The 20146-nt window shown below is 32.3% G+C and overlaps 1 long non-coding RNA gene across 3 annotated transcripts in view; it reads left to right on the top strand.

The window, feature by feature from the left end:
• Positions 1–20146, top strand: part of LOC140685887 (uncharacterized) — a 359629-nt gene that overhangs the window by 82998 nt on the left and 256485 nt on the right. For all 3 annotated transcript variants that reach the window (XR_012059343.1, XR_012059337.1, XR_012059340.1), the window contains exon 3: positions 1907–1965. This is a non-coding gene — a long non-coding RNA (uncharacterized lncRNA). The remainder of the gene's footprint in view (positions 1–1906; positions 1966–20146) is intronic.

Raw genomic sequence — 20146 nt, 5'->3', positions numbered from 1 at the left:
CAATGTGATATACCACATTAACAGATTGAAGGAAAAAAATCATACAGTCATCTCAATAGATGAAGAAAAAGCGTTGAACAAAATTTAAGGTCCATTTATGATTAAAAAAAAAGTGCTCAACAAAGTGATATAAAGGAACATACCTCAACATACTATAGGCCACATATGACGAGCTCATTGCTAGCATCATTCTCAATGGTGAAAAGTCAAAAGCTTTTCCTGTAAGATGAGGAACAAGGCAAGAATGCTCACTCTCCCCACTTTTATTCAAAATAGTATTGGAAGTACTAACAAGAGCAATTAGATGAGAAAAAGAAATAAAGGGCATCCAAATCATAAAAGGAAGAAGTAAAACAGTTGCTATTTGCAGATACCAAAATATTACATATAAAAAACCCTAAAGTCTCCACCAAAAAAACTGTTGAAACTAATAAGCAAATTCAGAAATTTGGAGAATATCACATTAATGTACAAAAATCAGTTTTACTTCGATGTACTGATAACAGACCATCAGAAACAGAAGTTAGGATAACAATCTCATTTACAATTGTGTCAAAAAGAATAAAATCCCTCAGAATAAATTTAGCCAAGGAAGTGAGTGAAAGAAAACCAGTGGCCTCTAGAAGTTGAAAAAGGCGATGTAATGGATTCTCTGTTAGAGTCTACAGAAAGAAACACACCCTTTGGGACACCTGAATTTTAGTTCAGTGAAACCCATATTGCACTTCTGAACTACAGAACTGTAAGATAATTAATTTGTACTGTTTAAGCTCCTAAATTTGTGCTAATTTTTTGCAGCATCAATAGAAAGCCAACACAGATATTTTGGCTTGGTACAAAACTTTAACTTGACCAATACTTTCTGTTCCTTGAATATAATTTTCCTTCTTGAATTTAGACAGTAAGTTGTGTACTGATTGTTCAGATCAAAAGTGTTTTTGCTCTCGCTAATTTTAAGAATTTCATTTGTCTTTCTACTTGTCTGCATTTTTTGCTACCATTTTCTCTTTTCTCAGCTATGCTCTCTCTCTTTGGTTCCTTTATTTCATTGATTCTTTAAAAAAAAAAAAAAGCTTAACCACTAACTCTTAATACTTTCTCTAACTCTCTTTTCTATATATGTTTTTCTAGGAACCCATTTAGACATTTGTTAGAACTTCTCATTCTGCCCTCCACTTCACTTTTTCCTATTTTCCTATTTTTTAAAAAAAATTTCTGCAATGCATTCTGCTTTATTTCTTCAAGTCCAATACAGATTCACTAGTTTTCTTGAAAGGTTTTATTTCATAGATTATAATTTCTAGAAAACTTGGGATGGGGTACTTTGATACATCTTTAATTTAGAAAAGTATTTGAATATATGTATGTTTATGTATGACTGAGGGATTGTGCTCTACACTGGAATTTGACACAACATTGTAGGATGACTATAACTCAATAAAAAATGTAAAAAAAAAAAAAAAGAAAAGAAAAGTATTCGTGTTTTCGTGTCTATTTCACTACAGCCTAGGAATGATGGCAACCTGATAGGCCTCCAGGTGCTTTTCATTTTCCGCTGGCTTAATTGGGGCAAATGCAGGGCAGCTTCCCTACCCAGCCTGGCAGTGTGCTCTTTGTTGTTTAATTGTTCTGTTTGTTTGCAGTTTTTTTTTTTCTTCTCTTGGCTTGACATGTGTATCAAATTCTATTTGTTTTGTACTCAGTGTTCATAATGCTTTATATAAATATTATAATATTTAAATAAAGAATATTTATACTCAGAGAAGTTAAATTTTACTAAGAGCTTAGGTGTGGATAAATCTGAGAGATGAATAAAAACAAAGTAATTAATAGATGCAACTTTTCATAAAACTTTCATTCTTACTGAATTTTGCAGATCTCAGGTTTCCTTTCAATTTTTTTCTAGGCTCTATGGATGATTGAACCAGAAATAGAACCAAATCCAGCCCTCAAGAATTTTCCAAGGTATGTAAGTGAAATTTATATTATAAACTTGTTTGTGAATGTGTTTTAAGCAAATGTAGTGTTACATGAATAATTTGTGTCATTAGCATTGTGGAAAAACATCCCTGAGATCTATAAAATTCTAAATGTACAATATAGTCAACATTTCCAAATTTAACTTCCTGTGTATTTAGGAATGATGTACATGTCAATCTTATTTAAAGGAGGAAAGCAAAATGAGAAAATACCAAAGGGCCTTAATCATTATTATAAAATATTGTATCTCCTGTTCAGCTTAAAATTGTCACCACATAATGCATGCGTTGCAGAATATGAATGTTTCTGTCATTTTTAATATGGTTAATGTGGAAACCTTAACTTTGTGGTTTGCTTTTGTGTTGATTATTTGGATGGGGGAAAAGTAAGCATTGGTCTTTCATCTTCCCTGCTGGAATATTGGAACTTTCAGCCTTTTCTATCTTTATGAAAAAAAGGACATTTAAAAAATTATCTTGACTCAAGGTGTTACCGGGAGGAGGGAAGTAAGAGTTACCTCAGTTCTTAAGTCACCTGAAAAAAATGAATTTTTAACAAGAGACAGAAAGTGTGATATAAATGAGATTTTACTAGTAAAGTTAAAAGGTAGTAAAATATAGTAGACTCCCGAGAATTGGGAGCGGGCCAACCCAAGAGAGGAAAAATGGTGCCGCTCCTTTGTTTTTCCTGTTTTTATACCCTGGCTTAGGGGGTGTTTTCATGACTGATCAATTGATTCACGGCTCAGGTTCTTTGAGTGCTCAGGCTGATTGACAGCTCAGGTTCCTTGTGCTCAGGCACGCCCATCTCTTTTAGGAGTGTTCTTACGCATGATGCACACAGAGAAACCTATGGGAAGGGGCTCAGACTGTAATATTACTTACATTATAATGAGCATTGGGTCAGGTTGAGCTAGGTCCTTCTCTCTTTTGTGCAGCTGCAGTGTTGAATCCTAGCCAGCTTCTTTGCTGACCCTCATTTAGAGAAAGTAAACATTTTTGGAGCCCCTTATCTTGAGTATAGGTATGCTGTTATTTTCACAGTTTCTCCTTTTCCCTTCCTCCCCACTCCCCGGTGCTCATTTCTATCTTAACTGCCTAACAAAGGTATAAAATAAAAGTGGATTTTGTTTTCCATGGTGGAAAGATAAAGAGGGTGTTGAAAGAAAAGTATTGAAAGTTATTTGCTAAGGAAGCCTGGAAGCTGATTCTAGAGAAGTGAGTCAATACAAGAATGAGTAAACCCAGGAAATGACCGGAGGGCAAGAGGAGTTGAGTCCTTTTCTGCAGACCGGTAAGACTGCATTTACATGAGAGAACCCCATTTCCTCCCACTGGCACAAAAAAAAAAGGCCTTGTGGCTTCTGTGTTCTACTCATTAGTCACCCACCATGTCACACGATTTACTGTGAATTCCAGTTAATTATCTCATTTGCAGAGTTGGAACCCCTACTATAGTAGAAATGGCATTTATGAGAAGATATAAGTATTTAAAAAGTAGCAGCTTATCTGTTTTGTGCTACTTAAGGGAGAAATGCAATAATGAAATTAGACAAGAATAGAGCATTTATAAGAACTGTTTTCTTTTTAATAACAGTACCTGTTGTTCTTCTATACTGAAAATAATTGCATTTGTTCTGCCGACAAAAATATTCATCAGTCGATCTGAAAAAGAAATGGAAAACTTTATTTGAGCCAAATTGAGGATTATAACCCAGAAACAGCCTCCCAGAAAGCTCCAAGAACTGTTCTTCCTGTTAGAGGTCAGAGCACAGTTACATAGGTTTTGAGACAGAGGGCTATACATGAAATGTAGATAGTTTGTACAATTAAGATCTGTAAGTACAAAGCAGTGGGTTAAACATGAGCCCTTAACGATATCAAGCAGGAATGTTATCTTTTAAGGAGCTGTCTTGTTGGTGCAAGAATGTTGGTCTTTATTTTTGAATAGGTATTTCTGCTGATGGAGAATTTTGCTCAGTGCATAATGTGGATACACAGTACACAGTATAAAGGAGAAAGGGGGCCAAAGGACAGAGAACATTTTTTTATGTTTACATTTTTGTCTTACTGTAAAATATGAATTTTTATTTCACAGTAAAACATGGTAATTATGGGAGATAAATGTATGCATGTTGTCTTTTATGATTCAAGTTGATTCAAATGAATGTCTTTCATATAGTAAGCACTCAATAAATTTAGTGTTGTTGTATCTATTATTAGGTTCCCATATCAAGTGGTCTCAAATTTTGGCTTGTATACTTACGTTTCAGGATTAAATATAAATCTCATATAGCCCTAGCAAAGAAATATTGCATTGGACAGAGTTAAACAGGCAAGGACGACTTTGTTCGAGACTGTTAGAGTAGGGAAGAGAGAGTGAATTCAACTCTGCTGAAACAAAAGGTGGGGAGATTTTTAAAAGCTGTGACGAGCTAGTAAAAAGCTAGTAAAAAACACTGGGAAGATGTTACCGGGGAGGCTGGCCAATGTGATTAGGCCATTTGTGTTTGCTAATCGTCACTTTTTGAAGTTGGTGCCCTTATCTCCCATTCTCTGTGGGATTATAGTCCAGAGGGATGGTCCACAAGAATGACATTCCCTGGGCTGTAAAAATCTGGCACAGGCTGGGAGAAGATGTGCATCTCAAAGGAGAATAAAAAATAATTTACACGTTTTCTAAAGCAAATGCTTTGAGAAAAGGGAAGTCAGAGACTTACAGCCAGGAAGAAGCCTGTCTTGAGTTTACTAAAGCTGAGAGAAACAGTAAAGCTGTCTTGGACAGCCTATATGTACAGAATGTCAAGGGGAGAAACAGTTTCTCCTGAACTATCCTGGGGAAAACAAACAAACAAAACAAAACAACAACAACAACAACAAAAAACAGGCTTGTTCTTATACTAACTGTAATTGAAATAGCCTGGAATTTAGAATACATTGTGAACATAATTGAATAATTATGTAGAAAGTAGAAAAGTAGAAAAATATCATTTACTCTAGATAAAACAAAGTAATACTCACTGAAAAAAAAGTTTGCCAAATGGAAAAGCCTTTTGGAAATGTAAACATATTGTTTATCTGTGCTTATTTTTAAAGTTCTTAAAAGTAAAAAGCATAATTCTGTTACATTCCATTATTTGTATTATTGAGTAATAAATGTTACTGGTAAGAGAGAAATGGTTCAGGAAGCAGTACAAAGTAAACAGAGGAAATATCAAAGTTAAAGCAAGGATTTTTGTGAACTCTGGAGAGCAGATAAATTATGCCTTTGAAGCATATTCTATATTCATCTAATGGGCAAAGCTTAATTTAATGGTTGCTTAATGTTTATCTAGATAGAGCAATGTGAAGATATTGCATTAATGAACTATTTTAAAGTTTTAATGGTAATCTAAGGAACTACGCTGATATCTTTAATAGTTTTGAAATGATTAAATAGAGAATAACACTACATTAAAAGTGATCTGGAAATCCATGAGGCATGTCCTTAGTAAAGCAATCATCAAGCAAGATGTTTTTCAATAGCAGATGACTGAATGTCAAAATAAAAGGTCAAACTATGCTAGAATTTAATTTTAAATATACAACCTTCACTGGAAAGCATACATATCGATGTTAGGAAGTCAAAAACAACTCTAAGTGTAATCAGAAAAGAATGAACACGGACATTAAAGTCTTCAAATAAATCATTTAGTGTAGGAATCATTGTCTTCATATCATAATGGCTTAACACATAATAAATGGTATGTGTGCTTTTTTAGGTGAATGAGATAAAAAATTTTAAATATTTAAAAATTATATAACATCAAATATTTTCAATTTTAATCTTTTATATTACTGCATTTAATGCACATTTGAGTGAAATTAGATTTTTGCTTTGTAATATTACCACTAAAAATGGGGTAAATGTATTTTATATAATAAATCAGTAACAAATGTAAATAATAATAAATTGAAAAGTATCTCATGCCTTGGATTGGAGTAAAGAGTCTGTTTAGTATTCCTCATGAAATCATTTTGGAAGTCATAAAGCGCTTAATAACGACCCCCTGCAATATTCCCAAAATCCCACTTTATAACCAGTATTATTAAAGATGGTACTATATGTAAACTCCTCAGAAGGAATAAAAATGTGTCACAGGTATTTATCTGCACAATTGATTACAGCCATGCTTGTTTAAGACAAAATAGTTTTAAAGTAACTTTTAATTAAGTAAAAATAATTGAAAATATAAACATTAGTAATATTTCCAGTAATGAATTATCATGTGGAATATTCTTCATATGGAATATGAAGTCTCAGCAGACTGCAAGATAGTGTGTTAAAGCTAGTTTCCCTTTTGTACCAAAGAATATTTTTTTAAAGGAAGACTCAAACACCCTATTATTATGATAAATATAATCATGACTATCACTGCAAATGATATGTTTTAAAAGGACAATTATTCTTTTCTGGTCTGTTTTAAAAATACCACTTTGAGGGCTAAAAGGGTTATATTTCAACATTATTCTTTATCCTTCTCATATTCTTCCTTCACAAGCATACATAATAATTACACTACTTCAATCTTTTGAGAATATTCATTGCCATGTATGTATTTCTTCTGCACAATAATATAACCTCACTGATTTTAATCAGTTATTTCTGACATAGATACTATACTCCACACTTAAAAGGAAGAGTTGAAAATTTTATCAAGTTAACATTATTTCTGAAAGTAACTATTCCTGAGTGATAATAACTCTTCAAAGATGTTAAAGAACAGTGAAGTGAACACTTCTGAACAAAACAGTTCATACACTTGGAATAATAGTCCTCACTGCCAGCAAGGAAGAGTAATTTTCTTTGTGAGTTATTTGACAATTCAAAACACTATTCTCATTATTTACTTGGTTTATTTCACAAAATATTTTAAATTACAGGACAAATTTGACATTAAACTTTGTCTATTCCAATAGAAAACTCAGTGTATCTTATGAATAATAGTTATGAAATTATTGAAGTAAAATATTGTTATTGAAATCATTATCATAGTAATGTCAACTAGTTCCACAGTTTTAATTGTTTTAAAGTGATTTTTTATGTTATTTAAATTTAATTGCATAATAACCATTGGAAAATTACATATACAAATATACACAGGAATGACATTTTACACACATGCGTAATTACTTTCATGTCATACATATTGTTTAGTTTTTTATTTTAGCGACTGTAGTGTCTTTCTCCTATTCTTTGGCTCAGCTAAAGTCCCTTTACTCCTCTGTCTAGTAATTTTTAAATCAATTTATTTTTGAGATAACATGTAATATTGTCTAAGTTTAAGCAGTATGACATTGATTTGGCACATTTATATTGCAACATGACGGCCACTGTAGCATTAGCTAACATTTATGTCATGTTACACAATTAATCATTTCTTCTAATGATGGAAACATTTGAGATTTAACTTCCTAGCAAGTTTAGTGTTTATAATAGTTTTATTGTCTATAATAACTATACTGTGTATTAGATATCCAGGACTTATTTATCTGGCTAGTCTGTACCTTTAAACATTTTTCTTGTTCTCTTACCACTGTTTACTCTGTTTTTTCAAGTTCATTTGTTTTTAATTCCACATGTGAGATATCATAACAGTACTTGTCTTTCTCTGTCTGATTTATCTCATTTAGGCCAGTGTCATCAAGGTCTGTCTATATTGTCAAAAATGGCAGGATTTCCTTTTTTCTCGCGGCTGAATTGTGTGTTTTATTATGTCTATTAACACATATTCTTTATCTCTTCGTTCATTGACGAACTCAGGTTGTTTCCTTACCTTGACTGCTGTGAATAATGCTACAATAAACATGAGATGCATATATCTTTGAAATAATCTGTTTTCATTTCCTTTAGATATATAGGGGTTATTGGATCATATAGTAGTTCTATTTTAAATTTTTTAAGGAATTTCCCTTATTGTTCTCCATAGTAACTGAACTTCCCTCTCAAAACTGCTTTTTCAACATTCCATAGGTCTTGGTATATTGTTTACATTTTCATTGGTTTCAAGATATTCTTTGATTTCTCTTTGATTTGATTTCTTTCTTGACTCATTGGTTGTTCAGAAGTGTGTTGCTTAGTTTTCACATATTCGTAGATTTTTCAGCTTTTGTTGTTGATTTCTGGTCTCATACCACTGTGGTCACAAAAGACACTTGGTATGATTTTAATCTTCTTAAATTTGCTAATATTTGTTTTGTGTTTTATCATATGATCTGTATTTGAGAATATTCTATATGCACTTGAGAAGAATGTGTGTTCTGCTGTTGTTGGATAGAATATTGCATAGTTATTTGTTAGTTCCATTTAGCCTAATACATGGTTCAAGTCTATTGTTTCCTTGTTTTTCTGTCTGGATAATGTATTCATTCTTGAAAGTGAGGTGTTAAAGTTACCTACTATTATTATATTGTCTATTTCTCCCTTTATATCTGTTAGTATTTACTTAATACATTTAAGTGCTATGATATTTTGTGTGTGTGTGTGTGTGTAAGTATATATATATATATATGTATGTATTTGACTGTTATGTCTTCTTGATAGATAGACCCTTTTATTATTATATAATGACCTAATTATCTATTACTGTTTTTGACTTAAAGTTTGAAATTTTTACATTTGCCATGTTCTCAGTCTTTATATACTCCATGCTTAAGATAAACCACATCATTCAGATGTGATTTATGCTATGAAAGACTATGAGAAGATATTCCTTGCCTGTGTTTTTGAACTCAACATCTATTCTTAACTGAATTTTAGTTTAATAATGGAGCACACTGGTTTTATTACATTTATCAAAGTGAGAGAGTAACATGCTTCGTGTGTGTATTCATGTATGTGTATATGTGTGATTTAATTACTTTGCTAAGTAGCCTGATTGTTTTAAGATTTTAGTTCTCTCATTTTTTAAAGATTTAAGACTCCCTTCTCATTCAGTTTATAATCCAATTAGAGGTTATTACTCATTGCACAGTTTCATCAAATCAGTGCTAATTTTAAAGAAGGTATTGGTTTAAATTTGAGACCATGTGTGTATATATTAGAATTAAATATTTATGGGTATGAGCATCAAAATTATGTATACTTATTTATGTGTATCAGAAATATATATATATTATTATAAACGTTCAAGCATGTGTATACTAGAATTATATATGTATATGTTTATATCAAGACTACATCAGAATTTTGTTTCTTTTCATTAGGTAGGATTTTTTTTCCAAACACATTCTTGCATATCAAAAAATTGTATTTTTTTCTATACTTCAATTTAAATAATATTTTAAATAATTCTACCTAAGGACAGAAAATGTTTTTAGTCAAATTTGGTTTATTTAGGCATTTAAAATTTACATTTAGTCAATTTAGGAAGTCCTCTCTACTTCCTTTCTCCTGTAGATTAGATAATTACATACACACACACACAAATGTATATGATTGTTGTATGGTATACACACATATACATACATTGATTGTTATTCCAGACTAGCTTCTGCTGTAAATCTGTTTTTTGAATAATTATTGGCATCACCTTTTGTATTCAAACGTCCCCATGTTTGGATGATAATGGATGTGGTCCCCAATTTCCAACAGCAGCTCATTTCCAAGGTAAATGCAGCACCATGACCTATCCTGCTTGTCAACCACCTATTCTGTTTTTCAGTTCTTCATCATGCATCATATCCTTATGACTCTGATTTCATTCACTTAGATTTCCTGTGGTCTCATTATATTCTCCAGTCAGTGGTCTAAATAAACTAAATGACCCTTTTCCAGACAGTGAGGCCACAATAGATCTGCCGGTTCTTTTTCAAACATGTTTGTTCCCTCTTTGGCACATAAGACAATTCAGATCGTTCCTCAGACTCTCCCAAAATGTAGGAAAACAGGAGTAGAGAATGGCTTTATGTGACACACTGTGCCTAGACCTGTCAGCCATCATTTTTGGTCTACTAACCCTTTTTATTGTAAATAGATTCAGGGCAATTCCTTATTTTCAAGATCCTACCTTGGAGATTAATTTGTTTCCCTGGGTTTTGGGATCACCAGCCTTACCTGGGAGATGAATCTTGCACCCACGCAAGCTTAGGCCTAGAGAAAGATTGGATGTGGAATCATTACCACTGGACTAGAATCTCTCACATCTGATTCTAACCCTTGCTTTCTCTAGCTCAGAAAATGGTCTACAGAATTTTTGAGAGAAGCACAATGCTCATGGAATAAAGTTCAGAATGTATTCCACTTTCTTCATCGAAACAGCCATATGTAAAATTACTAAAATTCAAGAATTATTTTTTTTTAACATTCTGGTCCCAGTGTTAGCTCTTTCACTTAAAAAAAAAAAACAAAAAACAAACTTCATATCATGATTTCTATCATAGGAGTAAGGTATTTAGAATAAAAAGCTGAAACAGAAAATAATTAACTGGCAGTACTATCATCAGTGATTCTTTGGAAGTTTGTACCTTCTGAAATACTGTATAGTACTGAGGCTTGCTAAGCTAGGGTTTGGGGTATTTTATATGGGTTCATCTCTGAAAATTTTGATACATTTTAGTAGAATAATAAGAAGCAAAAAAACTAATGACAGTTTATTCCCATGAAGTAATACAAAATTTTTGTAGTTCTTATTTAGTACAACCATTTTTAAGGTCATTTATATATATATATACACAAGAAGAGTAATTTTTTCTCTTTAAGATAAGAGAACTGGGGCACAAATCATTTAAGCAGCATAGTCACATGTTGATAATTGGGTAAGGTAATTCTATGCTAGCACAAAGGAGCCAAATTATAAGGTGCCTTCAGTCTTCACATAGTATACAATATATTAATATACAGTATTGGAAATTAAGGAATTTCCACCACTGAGTGTCCCAAATGAGTGAAAAATTATTTGATTATCACCACAGTCAGTTGTCATGGGTATAAAAAACTGAAGCCAGTCACTTCCAGGAATAAAAACACTGGTGAGGTCATATCTGCATGTTTAGAAGCTCTTTTACATGGTGAAACCAACTTTTCAAACTGTTTCAAAAGGACTCCTACCTGAAGCCTGGAGGAAAACAAAATTGTCTATTTCTGATTATGATTTATGTCACATGGGATAAGAACAGGCTTTGTCGAAAGGCCCTTATTACTGTCCTTTGTTTATTTGTACTTCCTGTCTTTTGCTTATTTGTACTTTCAACTTTTAAACTCTCAAAAAGTTTTACATTAATTCATTTGGGTTCTGAAAAGGCTAAAGTCATCAGCCTCCTTGTATTCTTTGGTTTATTTATTTTTTTTTAATTATTTTTATTTACTAAGGAGAAGAATCCAACCTTTATAGGAAACCTCACTTTCCCTTTCTTAATATGCCCCTGCCATTTCCAGTGAATTAAAAATTAATAGAATTTTATCCAATTACAGAGCTAAGGGAAAAATATTCATTTGACCATTTAATTCCAAAGTCATTGTACTCTGTGGCTTCATGGATAATTTAATGGAAATTTGAGAGAGGACCCATTTGCCACAATCATATACTTAGTTGCCTTTTAAACCTGAGAATAGTGATTTTTGAATATGATTACATAGGGCAGGATAAAAGCAGGAACCAAACACTGAAATATTGAGTACTGTGTAGTTCTTAAAAAAGTAAGCTGTGTATTTTGGACCTTGAAATATCAAAGTCATGAAGGCACAAATATCTTGCTAGATAACCAAAGGCAAATCCATTTAAAGTGCAAAGCTTGCATTTTATCCAGTCACTTTCTTAAATAAGTGAAGTGAAACATCACAATCACTTGAAGTAAGATTCAGTGGGGATATAAAAGTAACTGAATCTGAAACTTAAAAAGTTAAGAATGTATCTGGAGAATTTTAAAGATCAAATACTACAAGTTAAAGATTTTTCAAAGATACTTTTAAGGATTAAAAATATTCTGTACATTTTAAAAGTCATATATTTTAAGCATATGTCATTTTGTTGACAATTAGTAAAATATTACCAAATATTTGAATATTTAAAATTATATAAAACCAATTAAAATGTATTTGGGATGATAATACAGGGCTATTTCAGATAATGCATGATTATACTTAAAATTTCAAGGAAATAATTTTTAAAACTCCACAGCATCATTATGTTGAACAATTCTGATTCCTCATGTGGATAAAAAAATATTGACAAGCCATTAACATAAACCAAAATTTCAATAATCAATTGAAAATATGACCTCATGTCACACAGTAGAATAATGCGTGGAATATTGTAAAGAGTTTTATTTTCAGGACAGTTTTTTGGGAGATATTTGGCAACCAACTATTTATGTCATAAATTTACTAACTAAAACTTAATTGAGGTAAAATTCACAAAATATAAAATACATCATTGTAAAGTATATACATAGTGACATTTAGTATGATCAATATATTGTGCAACCATCACTGCTATTTAGTTGTAAAACATTTTCATCACTCCCAAAGCCATTTAAACAATTATTCTCATTCTTCCCTCCACACAGTCCTTAGCAACCAACATTCTGCTACCTATCTCTGTGGATTTACCTATCATAGGTATTTCATATAAATGAAATCATAAATATGTGGCCTTTTGTGTCTGGGTTTTTCACTTATCATGTTCTAAGGTTTGTCTTCTTTGTAGTATCTATTATTACTTCATTTCCTTTTTGGCCAAATAATATATCGTTGTATATATATATACCACATTTTATCATCCATCATTTTGTTGATGGACATTTGGGTTGTCTGTACGTTTTGAATATTGTGAATAGTGCTACTATGGATATACATATAAAAGTATAATTTTGAGTTATCTGTTTCCAATCTTTGGGGCATGTACAAAGAAGTGGAATTGATGAGTCATATGTTAGGCTATGTTTAACTTTTTGAAGAACTACTAAAATTGCCACAGCACATGTACCATTTCACATTCCAGCCAGTGATGTACAAAAGGTTCCAATTTGTCTACATCTTCCCCAAGCCATCTAATTTATTTAATATTATAGCCATACTAGGAAGTATGAACTAGTATCTTACTGTGGTTTTGATTTATACTTTTGTAATGATTAATAATTTTCAACACCTTATCATGAGCTTTAACCAAGAATTTTTAGGGTTTGCTTTTTCACTACGATGTTGGTATGTTTTTTTCTTTTTTTTCCCCATGATCACAAAGCATTGTCTTTTCCAGAAATTTCCAGAATCTTTACAAAAACTTATTTTAGAAATAAATATTTAAATATCTATTAATATCACCCTAATAAAACTTAATAACAGTAACCTTAAAGTGTATTTGTGAAAACTATTTCAAAATATTATCTTTATTTTTATATAAAAAGTTCATAGAAACTGATAAGCACACTCTAAAATGAAGACAATAAAGTAAACAATAAAGTGATCATTTGAATATCTTTGAAAATAACGTATATTCAGGACTTTCTAATAAGATTGTTTTGTGTGTGTGTGGTGGTAGTTATTACTTGCTAATTGAGTTATATGAGATCCTTTATATTTTGAATATTAACCCCTTCAGATATGTGCTTTACAAATATTTTCTCCTATTCCCTGTGTTACCTTTTAATTATGTAGAGTGTATCTCTTACTGTGCGAAAGTTTATAGTTCGATGTTATCCCATTTGTTTGGGTTTTTTGTTTTGTTCTGTTTTGTTTTGTTTTTTGTTACTCGTGCGCTTGGTGTCATATATAAAAATTCTTACCAAGACCAAATGTCAAGAAGTTCTTTCATTCTAGGAGCTTTATGTCCTTAGGTCTTATATTTAATTCTATCTCACTGTAGCCATTTTTAGGTTCAATCTATTTGGCTTCCTTTGGGCCTCATGAAACTGGGTGTCCATTTTCTTCCCCAAGATTGGGAGATTTTCAACCATTACTGCTTTAAAAATAGACTTTCTATTCCTTTCTCTTTCAGTGATTACCATAATGTATATTATTTTCACTAGTGGTGTCCCATAATTTCTGTAGACTTTTTTCACTGTTTTTCATTCTTTTTCCTTTTTCCTCCTGTGACTGGATAATTTCAAATAACCTGTCTTTTAGATCATTGGCTGTTTCTTCTGCTTGGTCTGGATCACTGGTGAAGCTCTCTATAGAAATTTTAGTTTAGTCATATTCTTCAGCTCTCTCTATATATATTTTTTGATGGCTTCTATTTCTTTTTTGAACTTCTCATTTTGTTCACGCATTGTTTTACTGATTTTGCTGTCTCTGTGTTATTGTAGTTCACTGAACTTTTTTAATAGGATCATTCTGAATATTTTTTCCAAAAGTTCGTAAGTCTCTATTCTTGCAGGGTGTGTGACTGGAGCTTTATTAGTTTCCTTTGATGTCATGTTTATGTTCTTTGTGAACCCTGATTCCTTGCATTGGTACTGTTCATTCTGTAAGCAGTGTTATCGAATTCAGGTTCAGTTGTTCATTGCTGAGGAATCCAATACTGAGAGACAAGTATTGGGTAAAAAGAAAGATACCTATATTGAGGGAGCCAGCAATCCTGGTGAGATGGTAGACTCATGTCCCTAAGAACCAACTCCCCACTGTCAATCAGGGGGCAAGAGCTTTTAAAGGGGAGTTTCATGGGTATATAGTCAGGAGGAGTGTGCTATGTGCAGAGCAGCACAGTCATCTCTGATGATAATCTTGAAATTGGTCATGCAGTGGTCTGATCAGCATCATTTTGATTGTTTTAGGTACAGTTTGTCTTAAACTCCAGGGCTGATTTGTTCCCTTTTGCTTGAGGCCAGTTGTGGAATTGTGCAAGTTGGAGCAGCTTATGTCATGACTATACTCTGATCATTCATGTAGTTAATTTCTTCCACCTATTGGGACTTTCAGTATCTGTAGAACAGTTCAAAGGATATGGCTCAGAATATTATCTGTAGCCCTTGAGGAGGAACTAAATAAAGGTCCTTAACTCTGTTTAACAGCTAAACTATTACTGTGTTGTCTTGTTTGATTAATTTCCTTTGTTTCTGCATTTTTTTTCTGATTAAATATATTTTTTGGCTAAAGTTTGTCTACTGACAAGAAGAAGGTGGAGGACATGGAGGATTCTGTCCTGGTAAGGACACACTGGGTCCTGTTCCATTACACTATTGTCTTTCAGACTTTACAAGTTCATTTTGATCAGGAAAGTCTCTCACCAGTCAGCTCACCTTAGGTACTGTACAGGTTAGCTTGTAACATCCATGGGCAGACATCACTCTGTTCCCTGAGCAAATGGTGCCACTGGCTGGACTTCAGGTTCAGGGAGCACCACATGCAGGGCTTTGCCAATGGACAGGACTTCAGGCTGTGCTCTGTAATTAGGTTGGGCCACGGGCTATACCCTGAAATTGGGCAAGACCATATGTTAGGCTTCCCAGTCAGGTAGGCTACTCCTGTGCTCTGCTATTCAGCAAGGTTGCTTGCTGGGCTCTCTAGTTGAAAGAGGCCTCCAGCTGTATCCCACAGTTATGGAGGCTAGATATTGTACTTCATGGTGAGGTGGGATTGCTGTCATGGCTTTGTTCCTGGGCAAGGCCACAGGCTATGTTCAGCAGTTGGACAGGGCTGTAGGCTAAGCTTCACTGAGTATTACTTTTGGACTGGGCCAGGTTGCCTGATATCTGTGATGAGGCAATATCCCAACAGTGTCTGAATGGTCTATACCAAGGGCCTTTATACCAAGGGCCTCAGCTCTGACAGTTGGTATTGCTGAGACTTCTCTATGCAGAATATATCATCCTCAAATGGGGCAACCTTGGCTTATTCACATGGTGGTGGAAGGATATGGAGTAGGAAAAAAGAGCAAGCACCAAAACATAAGCAGTTGTCATATCTCTGTTGGCTTCATGGTTGCTAATGACCATGAGACAAAACAAGACACAAGGCCAAATTCAAGTGGTGAAAATAGATTTCATCTCTTCATGGGATAAATTGCAAAATATCGTATATTTTTTTTCCAATTTGCCACAGGGATTTTTATTTTTAATTTACTCAACAAATAAATCTAAGTAAGTTAGAAATGCCATTATATTTGTGCATCTGAATGTATTTGGATAAATGGCAGAAGAATGGATATGGTATATTCTGTGACCTTAAATAAATCTGGGAAGTGTGATACTTCTATCAGGGGAATTGTTTGCTATATGTGAAAAACATTCAAATTTCTGTTAAATAATAATCACTGTCTAATGATCTCAAGTCCTTAAATTCCCAGAAGGAAAAAAAAAGAATTCTTACTTTTTAATGATATTTATAAAGAGTCTGCCTTTCCTCTTTTGATAGAATCAATAGAATGATGCAGAGGTAAATGTAATGACAATTTCAAACTCATACCATGTTTTTAACTAAAAGACATACCTGAACTTTTGTTGGATTGAACACTGCCACAAAGTTTTCAAACTTCAAAGTGGCAGTTATAACAGAGGAAATAATGCATTGTGGACTACTTTGACAAAGTGTAAATAGGATATCCCCACCATGACTTTCATTCTGGAGATCACATATGTCACTGCACTTAGAACATTAATAAAGCTTGTAGTCAAAAACATTAGGACAGGTTAAATAATAAACCAGTGTATTTTAACAGCTAATGTGAGTCACGTAAACTGTGAATTAATACAGTAAGTGTCAATAAGAAATTAAAGTCTAGAAGAGTCAAGCCAGTGAATAGTAGATATCTTTTAACAAAGATTAGTAAAAATCAAAGACTTATTATCTAAAGTAGGATCCTGAAATGGAATATTTGAAATTCTTTGACATCTTCAAATTTGTAATAATGCATTTATGGATTTCTGATGAAGATATATTTGATAACATACCACTATATATTACATTGCCTGAATCATAGTGTAAGTTTTGTAAATGGTGCTTTATTGTCTATTATGGAGAATAAAAATACAGTTTCTTAAGACAACTAGAAGAATCACTAAGACCAAAAGATCTTAGATGTAGCAACAAACAGATGGGGTTCAAATCTAAAAATATGTAATAGAATAGTAATGGCATCAAGTGAGATAAATTAAAATATTCAAAGCAGGAATCTAATAAATACTACATTAAGTTTGTTGACTTTTTGTGGGGAGCGAATTCAAGCATCTAACAGACTATTTCTTTGTGATGAGGTATATTCATTTTTATGAACATGGATTTGGTTCTAAGAGACTTTCTAGTCTAGTTAACAAAATAACAGTGATTGATACTTAGGAATGTATAATTGACATCTCCAAAGTAATTTAGCTATTTAGACACAGAGCTAAAATCATAATTTGTATCATATTCTTACTTAGTGATATTTTCATTTTATTCTTACTTAAAAATTCTAGATTGAATTTTCACAGTCCAATCAGAGCAGATATTGAATTATTATGAAAAGCCAATTATATATGCTAATACAAATCCTCAAGTGAAAATATTTAATTTTAGATGAAGCTTTTCTTACTGGATAATATCCATGAACAGTCCCATTTCTGGCTAAATTATAATGGTAGAATTGGTAGTTGTCTGATAAGTTTCATTTACCATATCCCATAAAATTCTGTCTTGTGTATTTTCTATATTTTCAAATCAAATTGATTACAAAAAAGGGAAAAAGTACTCACAGATTGTTTAAAGTCAGCACAAATGACAATTACATCTGAATGACTAAATGTAAGTGCCATGGTTCATTTCTGTCAAAGTCCCTGCAGCTTAAAGGTCATTATGGAAATAATTTTTTTTTCACATAAAAGGCAATTCTGAATGTGGTAAAATCAGCTTTGAAATCAGAGTCTAGTACTAAACAACCAATTTATCATGTTTACTTTCTTACTCATATAAAAAATGTGAATGTCTGAAATTGAAAAAAATAAAACAAAAGTTTTGATGAACAAGAAATCTGACACACCTTAAAATCAAAATGACCACAGCATAAAAGCTCAATACAGCTGACAGATTGATGAAAACGTTCCCATTTTGGCACTATCTTTTAGAAAATATATAAATCAAGTGATTACAATAACTTTTTAAAAATTGACCTGTAAGTTAGTGGCAGAAAATCAGTAGGTTCCAAATGAAAAATAATAATGCAATCACCACACTCAGCTTTGCCCTGAAAACATGTGTAACAATCAATATGATAAAGACTCTGTAAACTTGATTTAAAAAAAAAGCAGACTGGTGCGTTCATATGGAAAGGTCATTTTGCCAGCTAAACATTCTCTGCTGATACTGAACATTTATTTTCCTTAGGTTTGAACATATTCCTATGTCCTGGAAATGCACATATTATATTTGTTCTTAGTGTTCAAAATAGGCTGCTGGGATGAAAACACATCTCTGCCAGCAATTATTATACATATACTATCCATATTGAATGTTTATAAGCGAAATATTTTTCAGCATTAGTTAATAAAATAACACAAATTTAGTGGACTTTTTCTGGAAATCTGAAAAAAATTAAATTTGCATTATTATATAACACCTTTAATTAATGTAGGCATACTGTAATCTCCATGTTCTGAATTCCCATGACTAGCAGAAGACTGACTTGTCTCTGTAAATAACCATTGATAGAGATACTTCAGATAAAAATCAAAAGGCAGATTCCACATGTAAGTGATATCATACAGTATTTTTCTGGTGGATATAAAAAAAAGAAGCAGACTCACAGATAAAGAGAACAAACTAGTGGTTACCAGTGGGGAGAGGGTAGTGGGGAGGGTCAATATGGAACAGTAGGGGGTTGAGAAATACAAGCTATTATGTATAAAATGAAATACAGTAATATATTGTACAACACAGGGAATATAGATAATATTTTACAGTAACTATAAATAGAGTATAACCTTTAAAAATTGTGAATTAATATATGGTACACATATAACTTTACATAATTTTGTACATCAACTATACTTCAGTAAAAACTTAAATTAAAAAAAGAGGCCAAAATAGATAAATAATAAATTAACACAGCCTGTATGCTTTAGTTGGGTAAATTGTGTGGTATGTGAACGTATCTCAACAAAGCTGTCAAAAAAATAAATAAAATGAATAATAGAACAGCCTAAAAATAAAAATCAAAAGGCAGCTCACTATATTCTAAATATATATATATATAAATTGTGCAAAGTTAACATAATTCGTTAACTTTAAATTTTATATTAGAATGTCCATTAACAATCTTCATAGTCAAGATACCAAAGCTATAACTTGAAATTTCATTGCATCACACACTGCATAGGTAGATCTGAAAATGTACGGGAATCTCAAAAAATAATTGAGATTCATAATATGTTGGTGTGCAACATTTGTGTTGAAGTTTTCTCTCTAATGCATCAGTTTGAATACTACCAATGATTGGAGAGGGTATAGCTCAATTTGTAGAGCACATGCTTAGCATGCAGGAGGTTCTGGACTTAGTCTCCAGAACCTACTCTAAAAATAAATAAATGAATAAACCTAATACCTTCTCCCTCAAAAAGATAAAATTTGAATACTACCAATGACTAACTTGATAGACAGGATAACTTATTATTATATCATCTTGTCTAGAATATATCTAATAACTTTATAGAGTATTTTTTCCTTATATTATTGAGATACAGTATTAATAGTTAAATACACAAGTGGTATTGTCAACCCCATTGAGTTTTATTGGATTCTGCTATTTCCTAGTGTGTGACCTTGACCAGTTTTATTTACCTCTTTAGTTTACTTTGTTTTATTTCTATCACATCTAGGAAGGCTATTGAGAATTACAGCAAATGCTTATAAATCCCTTGCTATGTCATGAGTATTCAACATATTATAGATCATTTGGTTATAGCGTTATATGTTAATATGGAACCTATTATTGAAATTTCTACCTCTTGGTCTGAGTTCTTTTATTTATTGGGGACCTAGTGCATACTTGAAGTGGAAAAGGACTTTACATGGATAAATTCATCATGTTCCCATGATCTTTCTGGGAAAAAAACAAACAAACAAACCTTAAACATGTTCTGGCAGTTAAATTTTGAGTGTTTTGGTCAGGGCAGTATCAAGATCATTTAGGAATTGTTACCTTCAGTAATCAGACTGGCAGATATCTCTCCAGCAAAGATGGACTTATTCTCAGTTGACAGAGAATTGACAATTTGGGGTC

Source organism: Vicugna pacos, chromosome 2 (assembly GCF_048564905.1).
Source record: "Vicugna pacos chromosome 2, VicPac4, whole genome shotgun sequence".
NCBI classification, from domain to species: Eukaryota; Metazoa; Chordata; class Mammalia; order Artiodactyla; family Camelidae; genus Vicugna; species Vicugna pacos.
The sequence above is the reverse complement of the archived record's forward strand: the minus strand, read 5'-3'. Positions and strand labels throughout refer to the sequence as shown.